Source organism: Tenrec ecaudatus, chromosome 2 (genome assembly GCF_050624435.1).
Source record: "Tenrec ecaudatus isolate mTenEca1 chromosome 2, mTenEca1.hap1, whole genome shotgun sequence".
Lineage (NCBI taxonomy): Eukaryota > Metazoa > Chordata > Mammalia > Afrosoricida > Tenrecidae > Tenrec > Tenrec ecaudatus.
In genome coordinates, this window is record NC_134531.1 from 230709860 (window position 1) to 230735902 (window position 26043).

The following is a 26043-nucleotide window of genomic DNA, read 5'->3' on the forward strand; positions in this document are numbered from 1 at the left end:
GGATGGCAAGGGGGGAACAGGGCACTAACCCACCCAGGGGGAGAGTATTGGTTGTGTCCCCACAGTACTGGAACATGCATACGGACCCTACCATGACACGCCAAACCAGGAGGGCAACGTAACACGTGGAGGAATCCACAGAGTGACTGGACCATATGCTGGCCCAAACCAGAATTTGCCCGACCCCCACCATCGAAAAGAGTACCACAGAAAATTAAAATAGATCACCTGGTGTGGGAAGGGAACTGACACCACACCACACCCATAAGGAAGCTGAAGCAAAGGAAGGAGGAAGAACACAGCAGAGCACACCTGGGCCCACAAAGCTCAGAGGACAATAGCCCAGCTCAGAGGGCCCAATGTACAGAGAGGACCATATAGCCAGCCCCACGGCGACATGCGGCATCCTGCACTGACCTATGGCCCTACACAGGACAGCATGGGAGACACCGTGCTGGGTGTGCAACTGAACTGACCCCACCACACTGAGGCAAAACACTGGGGCATACAATGGAGGGGCGGGGTAAGCAGAGCAAGGAGGTCCTGAGGGAGTATAAAGGATGAACTTTGGGGCTGTGATGTGGCATTCTATCAGACTCGTCCGGAAAACATTCCTAAAGGTCAATACACAGACCTTAAAATACTAACAGGCTTTTTTTTTTTTTTGGCTGTCTTTTTGTTTTGTTTTTTCTTTTTTCTCTTATTTTAAATTTTGTATGTCAGTGACTTTTTGTTTGTTAGCTTGTCAGTGTTTCTGCCATTCATGCCATGTTCTTATGTGCCACTTTGGTGCTGTCAAAGCCATCCACATTTTTATGCACATATTACTATATCTGCAGGTCCACCTAGATAAGATAGGCTGGACAAACAAGGTGAGAAGAAAATAACGGGACCAACGGTCCCGAAGGGACATGAGAGTGTGGGAGGTAGGGGAAGGGAGGAGGTGTTGGCCAACCCAGGGACAAGGGAACAACGAGTAGTTCAAAACCAGTGGAGGGAGGGGATGGGAGGACTGGTAGGGAGTGACCAAGGGAAAGGTAAATGAGAGGAATTGCTGAAACCAGAATGAAGGCTGAGCATGGTAGAGGGACAGGAGGAAAGTATAAGGAAATAGAGGAAAGGAGTAGGAGGCAAAGGGCATACATAGAAGCCTAAATACAGACAGGTACATATGTAAATATATTTATGATTATGGGGGAAATAGACCTATATGCATATATTAATAGGTTCAGTAGTAGGGTAGCAGGTGGAAATTGGGGGTCCTCATGCACATTCCCTCAATACAAGAGCTCCATGCTCAGCTAAATGTTCATTCCATGATACCCACCTTCTCGACATGATCTCTGAAGACGGACATGTGCATAAGCAAACGTGGTGAAGAAAGCTGATGGTGCCCGGCTATCAAAAGATATAGTGTCTGGTGTCTTAAAGACTTGAAGGCAAACAAGCAGCCATCTAGCTCCGAAGCAACAAAGCCCACAGAGAAGAAGCACACAAGCCTACGTGAACACGAGGTGTTGAAGGCATCAGGTAGCAGACACCAAAGAACAAAAACCATCATTGAGTGATCACCTTCCCCACATAAAAGCTGAAGACGAATGTGTGCATATGTAAGTGTGGTGAAGACGGCTGATGGTTCCCTGCTATTGAGAGATATAGCGTCTGGGGACTTAAAAGCTTGAAAGTAAACAAGCGGCCATCTAGCCCAGAAGCAACAAAGTCCACATGGAAGCAGCATACCGAGGGGACCAGGTTTCAAGCACCAAAGGCAGGGGAGAAAAAAAATATCATATCATCATGAATGAGGGGAGTGCATGATGGGGACCCAATGCACATCTATAGACAACTGGACATCCTTTGCAGAGGAGTAGTGGGTAGGAGATGAGTCCCTCGGGTTTAGTGTAGCAATAATGAAACTCCCAACCTTCCTCTAGTTCTTTTTTAAAAAATCATTTTATTGTTGGCTTGTACAATTCTTATCACAATCCATTCATACATCCATTGTATCAAGAACATATGTACATTTGTTGCCATCATCATTCTCAAAACATTTGCCTTCTACTTGAACCCTTAATATCTGCTGCTCATTTTCCCCCTCCCTTCCCACCCCCGCACCCTCTGAACCCTTCATCATTCATATATTATTATTATTTGTCATATATTACACTGTCTGACGTCTCCCCCTTCCCTAACGCTTCCTCCCCTCAAACTGTCATGATCCAATTCTACCTTGCAAACCTAGTTAGACCGGAGGAATCACAGCGGTAGAGTTGGGATCTGGAAACACAGGAAATCTAGGACAGATGAACCCCTCAGGACCAATGGTGAGAGTGGCGATTCTGGGAGGGAAGGGGGTGTAGAAAGGGGGGACCAGTCTCAGGAATCTACACATGGTCTCCTCTCTGGGGGATGGGCAGCAGGAAATTGGGTAAAGGGAGACACCGGACAGTGTAAGATAAGATAAAATAACAATTTATAAATTATTAAGCGTTCATGAGAGAGGGGGGAGTGGGGAGGGAGGGGGAGGGAAAAAAGGAAAATGAGGAGCTGATTCCAGGAACCCAAGTGGAAGGTGAATTTTGAGAATGATGAGGGCTTTTTAAAAAAAAGACAGGTTCATCTTTCTAAAATACAAATCAGATAGAGCCGTACACCTCTTGAGGCGTGCCAACCTCTTAAGCAGCGCTCCACATGTTGATGAGGATATTCGTGGCCTGTCAAGGCATCTGAAATCTCTTCTGGAACAAAGTGAGTTGTAACAAAACAAACAACTGAAGAGACACGCCTTTCGTGATCTGGACCCCGCTTATCACTCCAACTTCATCTTTCATCCCTTAGCTGCAAGCATACCAAGCTACTTAGAGTAACTCCCGGCGCCATCATCCCATCTCCTGGCCTTCTCATTGGCAACTCTTCTTTCCAGAATGCTCTTCCAATTACATGTTGTCATTTCAACCAAAAAACTCCTGCTTCTTACTTTGTGCGTTGCCACATTAGTCACTTGATGGATACCTCCAACACATGATGTAAATAATATGTTTTAATTTTTCATTCCATTGTAGTCATTCCTTTCTAGAACATAAGTTGTATTCTTTGAGTATGGAAACTATGTTAAGAACAATTTGCATCCCCAATGTTCAATAGAGCATTTAGCACATGAGCATATTCAATAAATGTTCATTAATTGATTGAATAAACACACCTTTTCTTTAATAATAAACAGAAATCAATCAGATTCCTGTTTACCAACAAAAGGAACTCTGAAAAAGACATCAAGAAAACAATATAATTTACAATAGCCACAAAAGATTAAATAATAAGGAATAAATTTAATCAAAGAAATATAAGGCCTCTATAAAGAAAATTACAGAACAGTATTAAAAGGAATCAAAATATTGTTTAGACAAATGGAAGAGTATTCCATGGTCATAGATAGGAATACTTAACATAGTAAATGTTTATACAACCTAAAGAAATCCACTATTGTCTCTCAGTTTGTTGTCCTGTACTGGCTTCTGTGTTGCTTTCAAATTCCAACAGAGTCACCCAAAGTGATCAGATTTCAGCAGAGCTTCCAGACTAAGAATACTCAGTTTCCCACTTCCCAGGAAGTAATCACTGAAAACTTTGTGCATAACTTTGAAACACTGTCAAATTCTGAAAACCTAGTGAGTGGAAATGGAATATTGTTGGATATAGTAACAGAAGGTGGACCTCTAGAGTCACATGGAACTCAAAATGTGATCAAAAGGAGCTACTTTCTCAGAATGGAGACAGCCATGGTGACTTGAATAGGATAAATCCTATGGAAATGGATCCATTGGGATTTCCATTTGTTGATGGGGCACAACTAAAGGTAAGATAAAAATAGCTGCAAAAATCTGCTACTAATCAGAATTTGGAATGTTCCAAGTATGACTCTAGGAAAATTGAACATCATCAAAATGAAACAATGTATAAATATCAAATTTCTAGGCCTTGGCAAACTGAAACAGACTGGATTGGCTATTTTGAACAATAAATTTGTGTGATTTGCTGCACCAGGAATGACACCATCAAGGAGAATGGCATTACAGTCACTGACAGAACAGACATTGCAAAATTAGTCTAGAAGAGTACAATGCTGTCTGTGATAGGATTATATCAATCTGCCTTCAAGGAAATCCAATCAATACAACTATATTGCAAATTTATGCACCAACCACAAAAACTAGTAATGAAGAAGTTGAAGAATTATACCACCATCTTCAGCTGGAAATTAAGCAAACACACATTGATAATTATTGATGAATGGAATGCAAAAGTTAGAAACAAAGAGGACAAATAGTATTTGGAAAATATGTGTTGGTAATAGACACGGAGTTTGGGATTGAATGATAGAATTTGCAACACCAACAACTTGTTCATATCAAATGCCATTTTTCAACACCACAAAAGGTGATTCATACACATGGACTTCTCCAGGTAGAATACACAGAAATCAAGTTGGCCATATCTGTTGGAAGAGACAATGAAACATTTGAACATCAGCAGCTAAAACCACTCCAGCTGCTTTCTGTGGAACAGACCACCATTGCTCATATGCAGATTCAGGTTAAAGCTGAAGAAAATAAAAGCAAGTCCACAAAAGCCAAAATGTGACCTTAAGTCTATCAACCTGAACTTCAAGAATATCTCAAAAGGACATTTGATACATTGAAAACTAATCACAGAAGACTAATGAGCTGTGTAAAGACATCAAGAACCTCATTCATGAAGAAAGTAAAAAGATCATTAAAAACATAGAAATGAAAAGACTAAAGGGGATGTCAGAAGGGATGCCAATACTTGTTCTTAACCATAGAGTGACTGCAATAAACAGAAGAAATAATGAAGCCAAAGAGCTAAAAAGAAAGTTTCAAAGGTCATATCGAGAAGAAAACGTAAAATATTAAAATGAAATATGCAAAGACCTAGAACTAGAAAACCAAAGAGGAAGAACACATCAGCGTATTTTTAACTGAAAGAACTAAAGAAAAAATTCATGCCTTGAGTTGCAATATTGAAAGGTTATATGCGAAAATATTGAATGATACATGAAGCATCAAAGAAGACGGAAAGAATACTCAGTTACTGTGCCAAAAAGAACTATCTGACATACAACCATGTCAATAGGTAGCATATGAGCAAGAACAAAAAGTGCTGAAGGAAGAAGTTCAAGCTGCCCTCTCCAAAACATGTTCAAGCATTATCCAAAAACAAGGCTCAGGAATTGATGGAATATCAATTGACTTGTTTTGAGATACTAAATGGAAAACCGGAAGCACTCACTGGTCAATGCCAGAAAATTTGAAAGATAGTTACTGGGCAAACTGACTGGAAGAGATACATATTTGTACCCATTCCAAAGAAAGGTGACCCAACAGAATGCTCAAATTAGAAAACTGTATTATTGATCTTACATGCAAATAAAATGTTGCTGAAGATTATCTAACAAAGGTTGCAGCCGTATATTCACAAAGAGCTTCCAAAGGTTAAGGCCAAGTTCAGATCTGGTCTTGGAAAAAGGAATATCATTGCTGATGTCAGATAATTCTTGGCTGAAAGCAGAGAATATCAAAAAAAAGTTTGCACAAAACTCTTCCTTGTGCTCATTCAGAGACTGTATGTGTATAAGAAACAGTTCTGCAAACAGAACAAAGGAATACTTCAAGGTTTAAAATCAGGAAAGGTATGTGACAGGGCTGGATCCTCTCACTGACAATATTTGTTCAATCTATATTTTGAGCAAAACCACGAGAACTTGTATTATATGAAGAAAAGTGCAACATCAGGAATGGAGGAAAGCTTATTGACAGCCTCTCATACACAATCCTGCTTTGGGGAAATGCAGAGGACTTGAAGTATTTTCTAATGAAGATCGAGGATTGTAACCATCAGTATGGATTACAACCTAGTGTAAAGAAGTTCAAGATCCTCACGAGTGGGCCAATAGGTAACATTATGATGAAAAGAAAAAAGTTTGAAGTTGCCAAGAATTTCATCTTGCTTGGATCCACAAACAATGCTCATAGAATCAGTAGTTAAGATATCAAACAATGCATTGCACCGGGGGGCGGGGGGGCGTATTCTGAACAAGATCTCTTTAGAGTATTGTAGAGCAAGAATGTTAATTTGAGGACTAAATTGTGCCTGACTCAAGCCATGGGATTCTCCATTACATCATATACATGTGAAAGTTGGACCTTCAATAAGGAAGACTGTAGGGGAATGCATGCATTTGGATTGTGGTGCTGGGGAAGAATATTGAAAGTGCCATGGACTGCTCAAAGGATAAAACACTCTCTATTCTGTACTGGCAGAACTAAAACCAGGTGCTCCTTAGAGGCAAGATGGCAAGGCTTCATCTTACATACTTTGGAAATATCGTCAGGAGAGACCAATCTCTTGAGAAGGACATCATGTTTGGTAAAGTGGAAGGGCCGTGAAAAAGAGGAAGACCATAATGAGATCGATTTTCACAGTGGCTGCATTAAACAGTGGCTGCATTAAGAGCCTCGGGCACAGGAACAATTGTGAGGATGGCACAGGACCATGCAGTGTTTAGTTCTGTTGCACATAGGCTCTCTATGGGTTGGAGGCAGCTTGGTGGCACTTAACAACAACAACAAGTGTTTTATTTTTAATAAGTCCCAGCCATCTATTTCGTCTTCACTGTGTGATCTTCCTTGACTATATTTGGTAAACTGTGTATACCCTGCGAAAGGACGGATAACTTTGTCCCAATTTTCTCATAGATGATCCTTATGTCCCTGGGGTTTACATTTAAGTCTTTAATCCACCTTGACTTTATTTGTGCTGGATTGAGGTGTTGGCCCTCTTTCATACTTCTGCAGATGTAGCTCCAGTTTTTATATCACCATATGTTGTAGAGAGTCTCTTTCCAATGTTATGTTTCTTGATCCTTTGTCAAAAATTAGTTGCCTGTAGGCAAATGCTTTAATGCTGATGTTTCTATTCTGTTCCATGGGTCCATATATCTGCCACATACCAGCACAAGACTATGTGATAGGTTTCGAGATCCAGTAGTACAAGGCCTCATACCTGTTCTTCCTTTCGAGTTCTTTGTTCATCTTTATTCATATGAAGTTGGATAATTTGTTTCTTCCATTTGTTCAGAGGATGGGTTTTACCTTGGAGTGGAATTGCTTTGTATTCACTGATTGCTTACATTGTTGTTATTCTTAGGTGCCATCAAGTATATTCCAACCTATAACAATTGAATGCAGAACAGAACAAAACATTGCCCAGCCCTGCACCATCCTAGAAGTTGTTCCTAAGCTTGAGCCAATTTTGCACCCATTATGTCACTTCATCTCCTTGAGAGCCTTCCTTTTTTTAGCTGCACCTCTACTTTATAAAACATGATGTCTTTCTCTAGGGAATGGTAGCTCCTGAGAACATGCAAAAAGTATCTAAGACAAAGTCTCCTCATCTTTGTCTTTAAGGAGCACTCCAGTCACACATGTTCCACACAGATCAATTTTCCTTCTAGCAGTTGAGCACTACAATTCAAAACATCAATTCTTGTTTGCTTTTCCTTAATAAATACTCAACTTTCACATGCATATGAGGCAGCTGAAAATGCCATGGCTTGCATCAGGTGCACATTAGTCCTCAAAGTAACATCCTTGCTTTTCAGTACTCTAAAGAGATCTGGAGAAAGGGATTTACCCAATGCAATACATCTTTTGATCACTTGACTGCCGATACTCATGGAGAGAGCACTAGAGACATGAGTGTCATAGCAAAATGAGGCAAAGAAATCAGATGATGCTCTATTATCATGGAAAACAGGATCAGGAGTCTTCAAGACCTGTTTCAAATCAAGCAGCCATGCAAATGAGGAGTCAGCTAAGTCAACATGGAAGATGTATATCAGCCTGTATGATCCAAGGATTATAAATAATAAGATGCAAACCCAGAGGAGGGAATTGTACCATTGCCTAAATTCTAAACATCTGGATGATAGTGGTAGCCCCAAATCTATTTTCACTGTCCCTTTGTGGATTGAGTTCCCAATGAATCCCTACTGCTCATAGACTAAAAACAGAAACAGCCCTATTATCAGAGGAAAGCATTGCATGTGGATTTTAGGGATTGTATTTAGGCTAAAATGTAACACTTTGTCATTCAGTTTTCCTCTAGAAGCAATGTGAATTTATTCTAAAATTTAAAATTTTCTATCTCCTAGATTGAGGTCTCTCTGTTTTTTTTTGTTTTGTTTTTGTTTACTCCATTTTCATTTTTTAAATTAAATGTTTTTATTGGGGCTCTTAAATCTCATATCACAATCCATACATTCATCCAGTGTGTCAAGAATGTTTGTACATATACATCATCATTTTCAAAGCATATTCTTGCTACTTGAACCCTTGATATCAACTCCTCGTTTTCTCCCTCTCTCCCCCAACTGCCCTCCCACATTAACCCTTGATAAGTTAAAGATCATTATTTTCATAACTTACATTGTCCTCTTCACCCACTTTTCTGTTGTTCGTCCCCTTGAAAAGGGATTATATGTTGATCCTTGTGATCAATTTTCACTTTCTACCCCTATCTTCCCCTTATCCTCCTAATATCTCTATTCTCATTGGTGGTACTGAGGGATTTATCTATTCTGGATTCCCTGTGTTTCTGGCTCTATCTGTAACAGTATCTATGTTCTAGTCTAATCCAATTTGTAAGGTAGAATTGAGGCCATGACAGTGTGGGGGGTGGGAGGAAGCATTAAAGAAGCAGAGGAAAGTTATGTGTTTCATAGGTGCTATACTTCACCCTGGTTGCCTCATCTCTTCCTTGTGACCCTTCAGTAAGGGGATGTCCAATTGTCTACAGATGGGCTTTGGGTCTCCAAGTCGCTCTCCACCCATTCACATTGGGTATGATTTTGTTCTGGGTCTTATATGCCTGATAACTTATCCCATCTACACCTCATGATCACATAGCTGGTGTGCTTCTTCCATGTGAGCTTTGTTGCTTCTCAGCTAGGTGGCTGCTTGTTTATCTTCAAACCTTTAAGACCCCAGATGCTATATCTTTTGATAGCCCGGCACCATCAGTTTTCTTTACCACAATTGTTTATGCACCCATTTTGTCTTCAGTGATCATGTCAGGAAGGTGAGCATCACAGAATGCTAGATTATTAGAACAAAGTGTTCTTGCGTTGAGGGCATACTTGAATCAAGGCCCGATGTCCATCTGCAACCTTAATTCTTAACATATAGGTAGAAGTACATAGATCTATTCCCCTCTCATTATATATAAATATATTTACATATGTACATGCCTGTATTTAGACCTCTTTAAATGGCCTTTGTGTCCTGGTTATTTCCTCTATTTCTTTTTACTTTCCCCTTGTCCCATCATCATATTTGGCCTTCATTTGGGTTTAGGAATTCCTCACTCCTACATTACCCTTGATCAAGCCCCACTAGGCATCCTATGCCCTTCTTTCCATTTATTTTAGTTCACTTGTTGCTCCCTAGTCGCTAGGTTGGTTCCTCCCCCTCTTTCCTTTCTCCCACCTCCCCTGCTCCCATATCCCCCTGGAACCATCTGTCTCATTCTTTTTGTCTCTGAATTGTTTATACCACCTATATTATCTAGATGGACATGCAGAAACATTAATAAGGACACACACAAAAAACAGGCAAAGCCAAGTAAAACAACAAAGGAAGTCAAAACCAACAAAATAATAGTAACAAAAACATAATAACAACAAGAAGAAAGCCACTGACAAAAATGGAAAAGCCTATAAATAGTTCAAGGTCTGTTTGCTGGCTTTTACAAGTGTTTCCTGTAGAGTCTGATGGGGTGCCACACTCTGTCTCCAAAGTCTATTTTTGGTATTCCCTGGAGGAGATTTCATCATATTGTTCCCCTTGCTGTTCTGTTGCATGCCCTTAGTGTTTCACTTCCGTGTAATGGGATCATATTTGGCACAATTCCTACACTGTGTCTCCAGTGTTATCCCCTGTGGTGTTGTGGTTCACTGAGGAGTGTCTTGTCTTGTGGTGGGGCCAGCCCTATGGTCCTCTCTGTGCTTTGTCTTCGCTGAGCAAGAATATCGTCCTCAGGGCTTGTTGGGCCTCTCCCTCTTCATCCCTCTTCTTTTCTCCTGTGTACTCTAATCAGATGTGCCACTCTCTCCAAGTTGTAGCTTCAGTGCTGTCCCCTGAAGTGCTTTCATCTAGGGGGGTGGGAGTGGGGGACCACATAGTGGAGATTGGAACAGGTCCCACAGACCTCTTTATTGGCTCCCTGGTACATGTCGCTATGTTATATTCATGTCTTGGTGCATCAGGTTGAAGCCTGGGCTCTCTCTCCCTCTCCCGTGGAGATATAAACAATACCCTTCCCTTGGGTGGTTTTGTGCCCTGCTCCCCACACTACCCATGTCTTTCTTTCTTTCTTTCTTTCTTTCTTTCTTTCTTTCTTTCTTTCTTTCTTTCTTTCTTTCTTTCTTTCTTCCTTTCTTCCTTTCTTCCTTCCTTTCTCTCTCTCTCTCTCTCTCTCTCTCTCTCTCTCTCTCTCTCTCTCTCTCTCTCTCTCTCTCTCTCTCTCTCTCTCTCTTTCTTTCTTTTTTCCTTTCTTCCCCCTCCTATTTAGTTGGTTGCTGTATGTATCCCTGGATTGGATTTGGCCCCTGCCATAGTACCTGGACCTCACCGAAGGAGTGTATGTATATAGTAGCTTTTCTCCTATGCCCCATTTTTTAAGCTTACCTCAGTGGATCCATGTTGTACTTGTCCTTTTGTGCTTGGCTTACTCTGCTTAGCATGATTTCCTCCAGTTCTTCCCATGAGACAATGTGCCTCATGTGTTCATCACTGCGTTTTAGGGATGTGTAGTACTCCATTGTATGTATGTATGACAATTTTTTGATCCATTCGTCTGGTGATGGAAATTTAGGTTGTTTCCAACTCCTTGTGATTGTGAACTGTGCCTTGATGAACATTGGAGCACAGATGTCTGTCCGTGGTTTGTTTCTTTCCTCTTCTGGGTATATTCCCAGTAAGAGAATTGCTGGGCCATATGATAGCTCGATTTCCATCTGTTTAGATAAAGTCAAATCTATTTGCATAATGGCTGTACATACCTACAGGTCCACTAGCAGTGAACAAGAGTTTCTATCTCCCCACAGCCCCTCCAACACTTGTTACTTTCTGACTTTTTGAATTGGGTTATCTTTGAGGATGTTAGCTGGTATCTCATAATTTTAATTTGCATTTCTCTTATGGCTAAAGATCGGGAACATTTTCTCATATGTTTATTGGCCATTCAAATTTCTGCCCTTGTGAAACTTCTGTTCAGGTCTTTTACCCACCTCCTTAGTGGGCAGTTTTTTTCTTATTTAAGATCATATCGTCTGCAAATAACAATAGTTTTTGCCCCTTCCTTCCCCAGATGAATACCGTTGATGCCTTTTCTTGGCCTTATATCTTTGTCTACTGTTCCCTTGAGCATTATATAGTGTCCCTCCTTGTCTCTTGTTATGGCCTACACACTGAGATCAATTTTTTCACAGATTAAGATTGTTACCCCTGCTTTTTTTTAATTGCTATTTGCTTGGTATATTTTCTCCATCCTTCAATTCTCAGCCTATTTTTGTCTGTAAGCTTGAGATGTGTCTCCTGTAGGCAGTAGATCAACAGGTTATGTTTTTCAAGCCAGTCTTCCAGCCTCTGCCTTTTAATGACTGAGTTCAGTCTATTGATATTCAGTTTATTACAACCATCTGTGAACTCTGTTATGCCATCTTGTACCTTTTTTGGGGGGTGTTTTCCTACCTACCTATATTATCATTTTGTGTTGTGTGTGTGTGTGTGTGTGTGTATGATTCATTCTTGCCTTCTTTCCACCATAGAGCTAATACTATCTTAGTGGCTGTTTTCTCTTTGTCACCTTCTGAGTGGAATTGTTCTATGTGATATTCACTTGGTTTTGCTTGGTGAGTGTTGATATTCTGCCCATACTGGGTCAGCAAGGATCTTTTGTAGGGCTGGGTTTCTTTTTACGTATTCTTTAACTTTTTCCTTGTCTGGGGAGACTCTTACTTCTCCATCTATCTTAATAAATAATTGGGCAGAATAGAGTCTTCTTGGTTTTGTGTTATTTTCCTTCACTTTTTGGAATATGTTACTCCATCCGTACTCTTCTTCACCGTGTCCACTGATAGGTCTGAGCATATTCTTGTTTGGGTGCCTTTATAAGTGACTATTTGTTTTTCCCAACTCCTCTGATGATTATCATCCTTCCCTCATAGTTGGATAATTTAACTACTATGCGTGTTAGTCTGGGTGGATTAGAGAAACAAATCCATGGACACGCATGTATATAAGGGAAAGGTTTATATACAAGAGGAATTGAACATTGAGAAAACATCCCAGTCCAGTCCAGTCCAAGGCCATAAGTCTGATATTAGCCCATATGTCCAATACCAATCTATAAAGTCCTCTTCAGACTCATGAAACACATGCAATGAAGCCAAATGCAGGATGATCATAAGCCAGTGGGCAGAAAGTCTTTGGGTCCAGTGGTGTTGTAAGCATCTCAATGCTGGCAGGGGTCTCTCGGTGGCTAATCCGGCTTCTGAAGTCTGGTTGCGTCCATGTGGGTTGTCTTCTGCAATGTCTCCCAAGGAGTAGCAGAGATGTGTTTTCTGCCTCCAAGAGGGAAGTACCAGATTTACCAGAATTCTCAGGAGAGGGCCATGCTCACAGAAGTCTCATTGGCTATCTCCAGTTTGACAGCCTAGACTCTACCCCTGCACTCTAAATCCTTAAATTGACACAAATTAGGTAACTAATACGTTATGTATCTTGGAGACTTCTTCTTGGGCTTCAGACTAGTTGGTGTTCTCCAGGTCACCTAAACCATTGCCTGATTTTCATTTATTAAGCTTGGAAAGTTTTCTTCTAAGAAATCCCTCACTGCCTGGCCTCGCTGCAGGGCAAGGTGCTGCTCATCGAGAACGTGGCGTTGCTCTGAGGCACCACGGTCCGGGACTACACCCAGATGAACGACCTGCAGCGGCGCCTCGGCCCCCGGGGCCTGGTCGTGCTAGGTTTCCCGTGCAACCAGTTTGGGCATCAGGAGAACACCAAGAATGAAGAGGTTCTGAATTTCCTCAAGCACATACGACCTGGCGGCAGGTTCAAGCCCAACTTCTGCCTGTTTGAGAAGTGCGAGGTGACCGGCGCCAATTCTCACCTGCTCTTTGCCTTCCTCCGGGAGGCCCTGCCGGCGCCCAACCAAGATGCCACCTCTCTCCTGACCAACCCCAAGCTTATCACCTGGTCGCCTGTGTGCTTCAGCGACATCTCCTGGAACTTCGAGAAGTTCTTGGTGGGCCGCGATGGTGTGCCTGTGCGCAGGTACAGCCGCCGCTTCCCCACCATCGACCTCCAGCCCGACCTCCAGGCCCTGCTCTCCAAGGGACCCCGCAGTGCCTAGGGCGCACCTCCCGCAGGCTGCCTGGCAGGCACTACGCTGCCGGCCTTGCGTGGGGACTTCATCAATAAGGGTGTTTCTTCTAAACCGGAATGGAGGAACACCTGATGTCCGGGAAAGCCCCCGCAGGTGGCCACTAGCCCTGCCCGTCCCAGCCTCCCCTCCCAGACCAAATAAAATTGTTCCATGTGTAAGGAAAAAAAAAAAAAAGAAATCCCTCACTATTTTCGCTGCTGTTGGGTGACTTTTTTAAAAAACATTTTATTGGGGGCTCATACAACTCTTATCACAATCCATACATACATCACATTTGTACATTCATTGTCCTCATCATTCTCAAAACATTTGCTCTCCACTTAAGCCCTTGACAGCATCTCCCCATTTTCCCCTCCCTCCTTGCTCCAACCTCCTCATGAACCCAAGATAATTTATAAATTATTATTTTGTCATATCTTACACGGTCCGACGTCTCCCTTCACCCACTTATCTGTTGTCCAACCCCCAGGGAGGAGGTTTTATATAGATCCCTGTAATTGGTTCCCCCTTGCCACCCCACCCTCCCTTCACAATCCCAGTATTGCCATTCTCACCACTGGTCCTGAAGGGATCATCTGTCCTGGATTCCCTCTGTTTTCTGTTCCTATCTGTACCAGTGTATATCCTCTGATCTAGCCAGATTTGTAAGGTAGAATTGGGATCATGATGGGGGTGGGGTGGAAGGAAGCATTTAGGAACTGGAAGTAAGTTATATGTTTCATCATTGCTACACTGCACCCTGACTGCCTCATCTCCTCCCCATGACCCTTCCATAAGGAGATGTCCAGTTGCCTACAGATAGGCTTTGAGTCCCCACTCCATACTCTCCTCATTCACAATGATATGATTTTTTGTTATTTGATGCCTGATACCTGATCCCTTCAACATCTCGTGATCACACAAGCTGGCGTGCTTCTTCCATGTGGGCTTTGATAATCCTCATCTAATTGGCTGCTTGTTTACCTTCAAGCCCTTAGGACCCCAAATGCTATATCTTTTTATAGCCAGGCACCATCAGCTTTCTTCACCACATTTGTTTATGTACTCATTTTTTAGTGATTATATACGGGAAGTGAGCACACAATGATATGATATTTTGCTCTTTGATGCCTGATAACTGATCCTTTTGGCACCTCGTGATCACACAGGCTGGCGTGTTTCTTCCATGTGGGCTTTTTTGCTTCTCAGCTGGATGGCCGCTTGTTTAGCTTCAAATCTTTAAGACCCCAGATGCTATATCTTTTGATATCCAGGTACCATCAGCTTCCTTCACCACATTTGCTTATGAACCCGCTTTGTCTTCAGCAATTGTATCAGGAAGGTGAGCATCATAGAATGCCAGTTTAAAAGAAAAAAATCTTCTTACATTGAGGGAGTACTTGATTGGAGGCCCAATGTTCATCTGCTACCTTAATACTAAACCTATAAATATATGAACATAGATCGATTTCCCCATCCTCATATATAAATATATTTACATATGTGCATTCCTTTATTTAGACCTCTATAAATGCCCTTTGCCCACTAGCTCTTTCCTCTATTTACTTTTACTTTTGTCTTGTCCCACTATCATGCTCAGCCTTCATTTGAGCTTCAGTAATTCCTCTCGGGTATATTACCCTTTATCATGCCCTAACAGACCTCCTACACCCTCCTCACCACCAATTTGGATCACTTGTTGTTCCCTTTTCCCTGGGTTTGTTAGCACCACTTCCTTTCCCACTACCTCCCCCTCTCCCATGTCTCCCTGGAACCGATGATCCCATTGTTTTTACCTCCAGAATGATCATCCAGCCTATCTTATTTAAAGAACTACGGAGATAATGACATACACAAAACCAAGACAGAGTGTTTTGCGTTGGTGTGGTGGGATCAGATCAGGTGCAATTTCCACACTGTGTCTCCAGTGTTGTGCCCTGTAGGGTTATGGATCAGTGAGGGAAGTCATGTCTCATAATGGGACCAGCCATATGATCTTCTTTGTGGATTGTCTGCTCTGAGGCAAAAGGAAGAAAAAGGGAATGAAGAAAATAAAATAAATAAATAGATAGATAAAGAGCTAGCTGAGCATCGTGCCATGCCATGCCATGTGCAACACTGCGTCATGTCGTGTGATGCATTGCCACAGAGGGAAGGCTCTCCTCACTGGGTGGAAGGAATTGCCCTAGGCAGAGGGTAGGGGGGGCTGGAAGCCAACAGTGTATGTGAAAGGAAAGAGAGGAAGAGGAGAGAAAAAGAAAAGAAGCAAACAAAATTATAAAGAAGATAAAGAAAAGAAAGACAAAGAGAAAAACACAGCTATGCTCACTGAGACTGTGGTAGAAAAGAGAGAAGAAATAAAAATAAAGAGTAGAGAGATAGCTGATTCCTGATTGCATGAACATGGGGCTGGAGAGTTTAAACCCTGCCCCAAGGTGATGAGTGGATGTGCCCTTTTGGTGCAGGGTACCACAAGTACTCGGCGGAATTGCCCTAGTTGGCAAGATCACCGTGGAGGCCAGGTGGAGGATTCCTCAGCAGTGTGGAGGGCTGGAGAGGGCTGGCAGGGCTGCCTTGTGTGATGTGCAGCCCTCCCACAGAGGGCAGGCTGGAGCTCCTCCTGCTGTTTCAGTGGAGTTGCCCTACGCGGAGGGTAGTGGCCGGGACGCCAGCAGTAGCATGTGAAAGAAGAGAGAGGGAAAGAAGAAAACGAAAGAAAAAGGGAAAAAACTGGGCCTGCTAAGACCAACTGTGGTGGGAAAGAGAGCAGAGAGAATAAAGAGAGAAGAAATACAATAAAAAGTAAGGAGATAGCTGAGCCCTGATCACCTGACCTTGGGACTGGAAAAACAGGCAGGATCTCTCCAGCTGGGTGTGGGACCACTGAGGGTGGACAGAAGCTCTCCCCACTGGACTTGTAGAGTTGTCCTAGCTTGTGTCAAGACTGCGGAACCCCAAGAAGCTCAGAGAAGTTTGTTTTTTCCCCCCTCCCTGGTCAACTTGAATTGAATAAAATTAAATTGGTCCCCCAGCTATGGGCTCTCCATTTGGGCTCAGTGGAATTATTCTGAGCCTGCAGTTTGCTCCAGAAGCTCTTTGTTATGATGAAAGTCTCTGGGCTCTGTAGTTAACTTCTGGCACTCCTTAGCTCTGGCTCCCTTATGATGTTAATGTATGCTCAAGGACATGTTCTTCAGCTTTGTCTCGGAGTTCAACAATGAGCCTTGGACTTGCAGTTTTTATAGAGAAAATATATTTTTTCTCTTTTTTATATTGGGCTTGTGGGGTGCCCTGATTTCAGGGCTGTCATGCTGAACCCCCAGGGGAAGAGATCTAGCTTATCACAGAGGTTGATTTCTTCTCGGACAACTGGAACTGAGTTTGCCCCTCCCCCCTGCCCCCAGCTATAGCTACTCGCTTGTGTGCTGTCACACTGTATTCTGACTCGGGTAGATTTCCTGATGTCTTTTCAATTGCTGCAAATCTATGGCTATCCACCCCCCTAGGCTATGAGCACAAGGTAGCTAACAGTGCAGGGAATTCTGGTGTGTGGTTCTGTGACTACCTTTCACAGGCTCTCTTCCAGTCTGGGATTATGACCACCTTTAGGCAACAGCCTGGTGTAATAGCTGCTGCTGTTGGACTAGGGCTCTGGCAGGGGCTGGGGTCAGGAACCCATGAGCCCAGCACAATGAACCTAGAGCATTGCAGTGCATTCTCAGTTCCCTTTGTGAGTGAAATTTTTTAAAAAAGCAGGAGTCTAGGCCAAACCCTACTACCCTGATTCTAATTTTAGGACTTGGCCTCCCAGACTCATTCTCCTTGCCCTTAATTTTCTGGTCTGGCAGCAGGAGCCCCAGGTGGGTAAATCTATCTGGACACCATCTTTCCTGGTCTCCCTATTTTGTATGGTCATTGTTGCTGGGTCCCTGTTTGCTCTTTGTCCTAGTTTTGCATGTTTACCTGTATAGAGAAACTAGGACGAGTGGATTTATGAAGACAGTAGCTGTAATAATGATTTCCCGGGGGTATGAAAGGGGAGGGTGGGGGAAATGGGAGCCAACATCAGTGGGTACAAGAAGGAAGGAAAAGTTCCAAAGTTGATTGTGACAATGATTTTACAACATTTTTGATATTGTTAGGTAGCTAGCATCAGGGATTGGGAAGTCCATTGACACATGCCCAGGAGAGCCAGCATAGGACAAAGCTGGATTTTCCCGCCGGTGGCCTCGGATAGGTGTTACACCTGGAGCAACCCACCTGGACCAGGTGATTGCAATTCAGCCAATGGGATCAACCTGGGGTCGTTCACCATGCCTCCCCCTGGAATCCTTGAAAAGGCAGGAACCGAGAGGGAGAGGGGCTTGTCTTGGCTTGGCTTGTCTGGTCGTCTTCGTGGTGGGAGAGAGATCCTTGCATGACCCGGAGCAGTCTCTGCCAGGCCTCATGGTCAAAGGAATCCTATGGGTGCTACGTAAAACCTGAAGCTTCTTTTAACTCTCATTAAATTCACTTGGATCACGAGCGCGGCTTCGATGTGAAATCTTTCTCGCAGGGAGCCAAGGACTGAGGTTGGAATCTAGCCAAGAGAGAGAGACCTAACAATTTGATTGAGCTTTTAAATTGTATGATATGTTAATTTTAGCTCAATTTTTTAAAAAGATTAAAAACCTATTGAACTGTTCTATTTTGCAAGACAAGGAAACAAAAGAAAGAAATGGTAGTTGATGAGTCAGATGCAGGATCTATACCCAGCAAAAATCCAAGCAAGCTTTTCCACAGTGTTATTTTATTGGAAGAGGAAAGGCGATATCCCCAAGGATAACTTCCTTTGATTTGTATCAGGGTTGTACCTTGAGTAAAGGTGTTACATTCTAACTGCATCTTAAACTATTATGGAGGTTTACAACTGACTGACTTTTCATTATATTGCATTGAGTCAGGTCGTTGATCTTGCTAGATGTTCACTCCCAAACCATGGGGAATTTTGTCCCAACCAAGATGGCACAAAACTTTATCACATTGACCTAGGATTTATCTGTTCAGAGAGAGCTAAATTATGCCAAATCTCCAGAAGAACATTTAAAGATAAGAACTGGTTCTTTTAGTGCACTCTTCTAGAGTCTATATATTTTCCATTTCATAACTGACCTTCAATAAGATTAATTTCTCTTGTACTCTAACATCCTATTATTAGGGAATATTTAAGACGGTTTGATAGTGGACCTGAACCCTTTCTCTTTCTTTCTTTCTTTCTTTCTTTCTTTCTTTCTTTCTTTCTTTCTTTCTTTCTTTCTCTTTCTTTCTCTTTCCCTCTTTCTTTCTTTCTTTCTTTCTCTTTTTTATGCCACAGACAGGAATTTTTTCTTCCATTCAGTAAGAGTATCACATTCCAAATTCTCTGCATAGAGCTACAATTCTATCCAAGAGATGTGCTAATTACATTTTTAAAAAACCTTTCAACAAAAAACAAGACTCATCTGAGAAAGAAAAATAGTCACCCCAACGGGGGAAGTTGGGGGACATTTAAAGTTCTCCTCTATGCTGACTTTTCATTTTCATTCGGGACTAAAACCGACTCAGTGAAAACATGTGAAGCCATCCTTTGACAATGCTGTCCCCCAGAGGTACTGCTCTCTGCAGGCCCCCGTCTAACCCCACATCCCACTGCATCCTCCACAGATATGATGCTCCATGAGTCCTTGTGTGAAGCTGGATAGGCACCCCACCTTTCTTAGCTCAAAGCGGCTTCACTTTGGAGCAGCATGTGTTAACGACAGGTGTCCTTGGTGGCTATGATGTCTTCATATTCTTTATTCTCAAGTGAGCCATCGGGATCAATCGTTAGCACACTCACGGGGCTGTCATTGGCAGGCACGCATGCTGGCCTGCTCACAGAGGAGTCCAGTTTCTCATGGATGATGCTCTGTATCAGGCTGTGCACTGGGAGCCATAGTGATGTCCCACGGCATGAGGACAGTCCCCCTTACAGGACCGGGGGTTGTATCAGTGAGGGGCCACAATCCAGTTGTCCCACTGGAACTGACTGAAGCTAAGTCGAAAGTCATGGAGCTCACTCTCATTTGGGGAAAACAGAAACTGTTTGAAGTATTCACTCAAATTGAGGGAAGCTGGAAGCAGGGGCTCCTACATTTTTGACCTGACACTTCCCTGCCCTCTGCGGTGTTGGGGACAGGCAGCTGGCCACACTCAGCAGCCTCTGTCCCCACGGGACATGCAGCCAGGCCTCTGCAAGGCTCCTCTGAGAGTGGGGAGAAAACCACCTGTGATAAGCATGAACGCTCGGGTCATTCAGGTACAGGGGTACCCATGGGGGACCAGCAGAGACGTGTTAAATGGGCTGTCCTGTCTTGCTCACACATAAAGATGACAGACATGCAATGTTTCACTTGTTGGAGGTGACTGGAGGTTGAAGGAACGGAGTGACATCCATCTTGGTCAGTTTGGGCTTCTTTCTAAATTAAAACTGTGAGTTGAAGGTGGAGCTCTGAGGGCGGTCTTGCTGGCCTCTAGAGTGTACACACAGTGAGCTGCAGCAGGCAGAGAAGCTGGGTGGTTGAAAGTGTACCGCGGGACTGACTTAAGTGTTTGTGAGCAGAGACATTGTCCAGGTGAAACCGCAGGTCCACCGAGAGGATACCTCTCACCTGGTTCTCAGGAGTTTGCTTGTGCCGGGCCCCGGACAGTCCCAGAGTCTTCTTAAATTAGAAATTCCTTTGGGAGTTAGAAGGCCCTTGTTCTTCGCTCTTATCATCCTTTCCTGTCATGAAGAGTCCATGGTTCTCATCTTCCTGACTCTCCTTACCTTCTCACTCAGTCTAACAGTTTATGATCATGCTTTCATTCGGCTGATCTAACTGAAGATGATGTATCTGACTGGTGAGCTGGAAGACTCTGGGCAAGGGATGCCCAGAATTTTTCCTTTCTCTGTTACTCTTGGGAAACACATGTCTATAGATTTTCCTTTACTTTCTATAGAAAGCCCCTTTGAGATGGTGAAATTGCACTAATCTGGATTTCAGTATATAGAAACCCACGTCCATAAACTGCATTCTCCAAATTCAACTTTATTTATAATAAAAGGGATTATTGTTGTTCTTCATATGATGATCCATGCATTTATACCTTGATTAGTACAGAACCTGGATTTCTAAGTGAAGTATGATTGATTTTAAGCCCCCAAATATCAAATGGTAGCATTTTTTTGTAGTTTGATTTAAACATACGTTCACCAATACTTATAGGTTGTTTTTTACTATTAGTTTAAAGATGCCCTTATGGTATGCCATTTATTAAGTAATATTAATCAGTTCATCAGTTTCTAGAACATGCAGCTTCAATAACATATTCATTAAAATTATATTATTAATTTGAATTACATATAAAATTCATGCAGTATATTCTGAACATACTTACACAATGCCAAAAAGGAATTTTTTAAAAATCAGCTTTAAAATATCATCTTCTGAAGCATATAATCATAAAGTTATGTGTGAGTTTAGATTCAGATAAAAGTTTCTACTCATTTAAAAGCTATAATGGAAACTGATTTTTTTTAAAAATTAACCTATAAATGCCAATGTATTGGATGACTTAAGAAACAAACCTTTAAAGCTGAAAGAAAATAAATTAAATATAAAGCTACAGATGCTCGACAATTTATTTTTCCCTGTCAGTTATTATTTACTTGAAGGTCATATAACGGTTGTTTCTTAGTGCCATCTTTTGGGAGGTAATGTTATTGCAAAACATCAAAATAGCATAGCTCTTGAAGTTCAGTGTCTGTGTCTCTTGTTAATTAAACTCTAGATCGCTAAGTATAAGCATTAATTTTTTGCATTAATTATTCAATGAGTGGGACTGATTATAGCATGACTCTACACATTTACAGCCGCTTGTTTCTCAGTCTGCTATACTATGTTGACCTGACCTGAGCCATGGTATTTTCCATTGCTCCATATGCATGCAAATTTGGAAACTGAGTAAGGAAGGCTGAAGAAAAATTGACGCAGTTGAATTATCTGATCCTGTTGGTATAGAATATTGAAAGTACCATGGACTACAAAAAGAATAAGCATATCTGTCTTGGATGGAGTATGGCCAGAATGCTCCCGAGAGGCAAACATGGCAAGACCTCTTCTCAGGTACTTTGGACATTGCTTTAAATAGAATTTTAGAATGCTTTGTAAAAGCATGCGACTTTCCCTCTGGTAACCTTATGAGAGGAAGGATGCTGCAAGTGAATTTGTATGTTTTAAATTAATGACTCTAAAATCAAAAGCAGCCTAATGTCTTTGCTTCTAGTAAAATCACACTCTGTACTCAGTTATGGCAATTTGGTAATCTTAAGTACTTGGTCTTTATCCTTTCTGCATATTTTTTTGGTTTTGTTTTCTCTCCAAATTGCCCTATATTATGTAATGATTACTTTTATAAGTCCTATTGGATGTATCTTGAGTGCCAAAATGTAGAAGATTCATTCAAGAAGTCCAACAAGGATGCTGGGGTTGCTACATTGAGAATCGCACTAGAACAGTGTGGAGGAGGTAGCTTCTGAGACACCCTCTAGGATTTCAAAGTCTGAGCTAAGGTGGCTGATAATAGAGTGTGTGGACACGTAGCTAGATTTGCAAAAGAAATGAAAACAAATGCAAAATCAACACAGAAAAGCTCATTACCAGACATGCTGGAAAAAAGGGTCCAGAATATTTGTAGCCAAACAAGACTTGAGATATATTCTTAAGCGAAGGCCTATGTGTGCATCTTTAAGAAATTCTGCCAATGGATTGATACAGTGGCTTCAACAATGGAATGAACATAGGGACAATTGTGAGACTGGCAAAGACTGGGAAGTGTCTAATTCTGTTGTGCATAAGGCCATCAGGGGTTGGAATCCATTCGTTCACCCCTGCCAACATGGCTGCAAAGCTGAGTCAGCATGTGTTTGCCAATGAGAAGTGAGAGGCTCTGGGTGGAGCAAAACGACGGTGGTCATCTGCTTAGTCTTTTATGACAGCGAACTACAGATCATGCTCCCCAGAGGTAGAAGTTCTCTTTGGGTAAGGAGCCAGTGTTTTCCTCCCAAACAGCTGGTTCTGAGAAATGGTAAAAGCACTCCAAAAATTTCACTACCATCAGGACTGGGTAGACCTTCCCTTGTTGATTTTCAAGACTGCAACTTTTTTTTTTAATTAAAAGAACATCTCATTGGGGGTTCTTACAGCTCTTGTAACAATCTATACATCAATTGTATGAAGCATATTTGTATATATGTTGCCATCATTCTTTTCTAAACATTTACTTTCTATGTAAGCCTTAGGAGTAGAATCGCTCAGATTTGCTGGTTGTTTCAAACTACTACGTTATGATTAGCAGCTTGTTAATTATCTTCCAGTTGGCTCTCACTCATGTACTTATGGACATGACTCATGTACCACAGAATGGAATTTTGTCTGGTGAGGATTCATTGTCGTGACTTTTGGTATGTGTGAGTCTCTTCTTGTAGCTATTGTGTCCATTCATTTTGGTGAGGGTGTCTCTATTTTCCTTGGCCAGTATTTTCATGCGCAGTCCTTTGGACTATAGACTATATAAATGAGTAAATTTTGTACAAGAGTACAAAATTGAATTATTTGTGGACACTGAGTTCCTTTAAGTTTTAGTATTATTTTCCCTGTGAAACAAAGTGTACTTAAGGTTTAATATCATTTTCCCTGTGCAACAAAGTTTCTTTAAGGTTTAGTATCTGTATTAGACAGGGTTCTCTAGAGAGACAAACCAGATTGCTGGTGATTATATATAAATATATTTATAAAGATAGATATATAATTCAAGAAATGAACCGTTAAAGTACATACAGATAGATAATACAAGAAATTAACAGTTAAATTATAGAGCAGTGAGACACTAGCAGTCCTTTAAGGCTTGAGAGCTGCCAGTTGCCAGTCCCCTTCTGTAGAGAGAGCTGGGCTATATATATCCAGGCAGCAAACAGCAAGGCAGGTCCCCAACTGTCATCAACTGTCGGTCCCCAGCTCCACAGATGAACATTCCAATCGTGTGGGCTTGATGGGACCTCACCTTACAGTGACACAGTCCACAGGCTAGGCATCCCACAGGTAGTGTACCCCTTTAAACTGAGGCACAGAACAAGCAAGGCGAGGCTCACCGAGCCATTTATCCCTCTGCCCTTCAGTTAATCCTACTTGTGTTTATCGGCCAGGCTGGCACAATAAACTATAGCACTATCATTTTCCCTGTGCAATAAAGTGTGCTGTAAGATTGTTTCAAAAGCTGTGGCTTCTAGAACTCCATGTTGCCAACTTTCTGTTTGTACGATGATAAACATTAAAGCTAATCAAAAAGGTGCTTCACGTTTTACTCTATTGGCTTAAGAAGTACTCTGAAATTAATCATAAATTATACAAACATAAGAAAAACTTTCTTTCTCAACTTTTCTAAGCCTTCCTAGATATAATTCCATACAATATTGATCTTTGAAAAATATACGCACATTCAAACCATGCAAATAAATGTTTTTGCTCATTTTTTACTGCATAGTTTTATCAATGAACAATTGCTTCCACTAGAACAGTGGAAATATAGCATCTGTAATAAAGTATGTCTGAATTTTGTTTATAAAGTACTGCCAATAACTCAATGTGCTGTTTACACCTAAATAGAAACCTTATCGAGTGCTTAAACACCCTCATTAACTTAACTTCATAGCATATTAGATAATTACAATATGTTTGGTTGTTCATTTTTCACAAATTTAGAAATGAAGCCTCAGAAATTAATTTATTTAAGTTCATGGAAGATTGACTTGCTTATTACAGTCTAAAATAATCACTCTAAATTTTAATATAGATTGCTTTGCACTTTATATGCTTATGTTTGTCAATAATTATCTGTATTGTTCATTTAATAACATTTTAAAATATATGTAACAGAAGATTTAAATATACTTAAAAGCTTTCATCCTAAATACCAACTTCATGTAATAAAAAAAAGTTTTCCAGAAAAAAATTATTCTACAGTGCTCAAATAATAAATATTTAAAATATATTATTTTATTACCTATTATTTTATTAACTATCAGCAAATTTCTAGAAAAGGCTTTAAAATATTAATTCAAAACTAAAAGTACATTATTGATTATCTAGATAAGTTTGCATGGTGGATTTTAAAAGGTGGGACTTATCCAATTATGCCGTGGTATTTTCTATCACCTCATAAAATGGGAAAGTTTGATATTGAATAAGAAAGATGGAAGCAGGATCAATGCATGTGAGTTACGGTGCTGATGAGGAATATTGAAAGTGCTGTGGACCATCAGAAGAACAACCAACTCTGTTTGGTAAAGATGCCTTCATAATGCTCCTTAGAAGTGAGCATTTTGAGACCTTATTTCATGGACTTTGGACAAGTTATCAGGAGGGACGAGTCCCTGGAGAAGAACATCATACTGAAGTGTACAGTGGAAGGGGAATGAAAACATGAAGAGATGGATTGCCACAGGGTCTGCAACAATAGGCTGAAGCATAGCAACCATGGGGAAGACGGTGCAGGCAGGGCATGTTTCTTCTGTTGTATCCCAGGTTACTACGAGTGGGAACCAACTAGACAGCATCTACTAATAACAACACAATTTTCAAACATCTACCTAAAAATCTCACCACCTGATTTTGTCAAAGTGTGGTAACATGTGTGCTGCTGGGTTATTGTGCCATTTGTATTTCAAATACCAACAGTCACTCATGGTAGAAAGTGTTCAGACTAAGAGTCGATGAAGAAAGAGTTAGTGACCTGCTACCAAATATTAGCCAGTGGACCCATCTGAGGAGCAAGAGAACACTGTCTGACTTACTTGCATCGGGCACATCATCAAGTAAGATCCATTGGAGAGGAAGAGAGTCAGCAAACAGAAGAAAGACTCCAGTGAGCTAGATTGGCACAATAGCCAAAACATCTGGAGAGTGTGAAGATGACACAGGACCAAGCAACATAAGATTAGTGTGGGTCAGAATTGATTGGATGGCAGCTATCTATATCTACAGAATTGTAATGCAATTTCATATTGGAAGTAAAATTATGCTTGAACACTGTGTTACTTTACATAAAGTCATATCAACTTGAAGATATATAGAAGATATATCAAGGATTTTTAGAGGTGGAGTTCAAACTGTCAATCAGGTCACAGCATAATGGTGCCTCCTTGTGGACATGGTCTTCTCATAAGGAGCATCCCGGGAGCCTCCCCCTCTCTCTTTGACTTCCTCTTCCTGCTGGTGGACCCTGGTTGCTGCCATCGTTGTGCGTTGACCACCACCATTAGCTCCACATGACTTTGTACACTCTGGCCTTGTCAGGAGAAGCCAGCCCCTAACACATCATTACGGGCCCGGTAGGTGCAATTGTACAGCGATAACAAGTAAAGATCATAGTAAAGTTATAGAGAGCATGAGAGATATAAATGAAGTATTGAAATAAATGGAGTCATATACGATTCAT

The 26043-nt window shown here is 41.5% G+C and overlaps 2 pseudogenes; one reads left to right on the top strand and one right to left on the bottom strand.

Moving 5' to 3' along the window:
- The first annotated feature begins 397 nt into the window (after positions 1–397).
- LOC142440549 (glutathione peroxidase 1-like) lies at positions 398–13497 on the top strand (annotated as a pseudogene).
- A 5782-nt stretch (positions 13498–19279) lies between these two features.
- On the bottom strand, positions 19280–25405 carry LOC142440550 (growth/differentiation factor 9 pseudogene; annotated as a pseudogene).
- Positions 25406–26043: the final 638 nt, after the last annotated feature.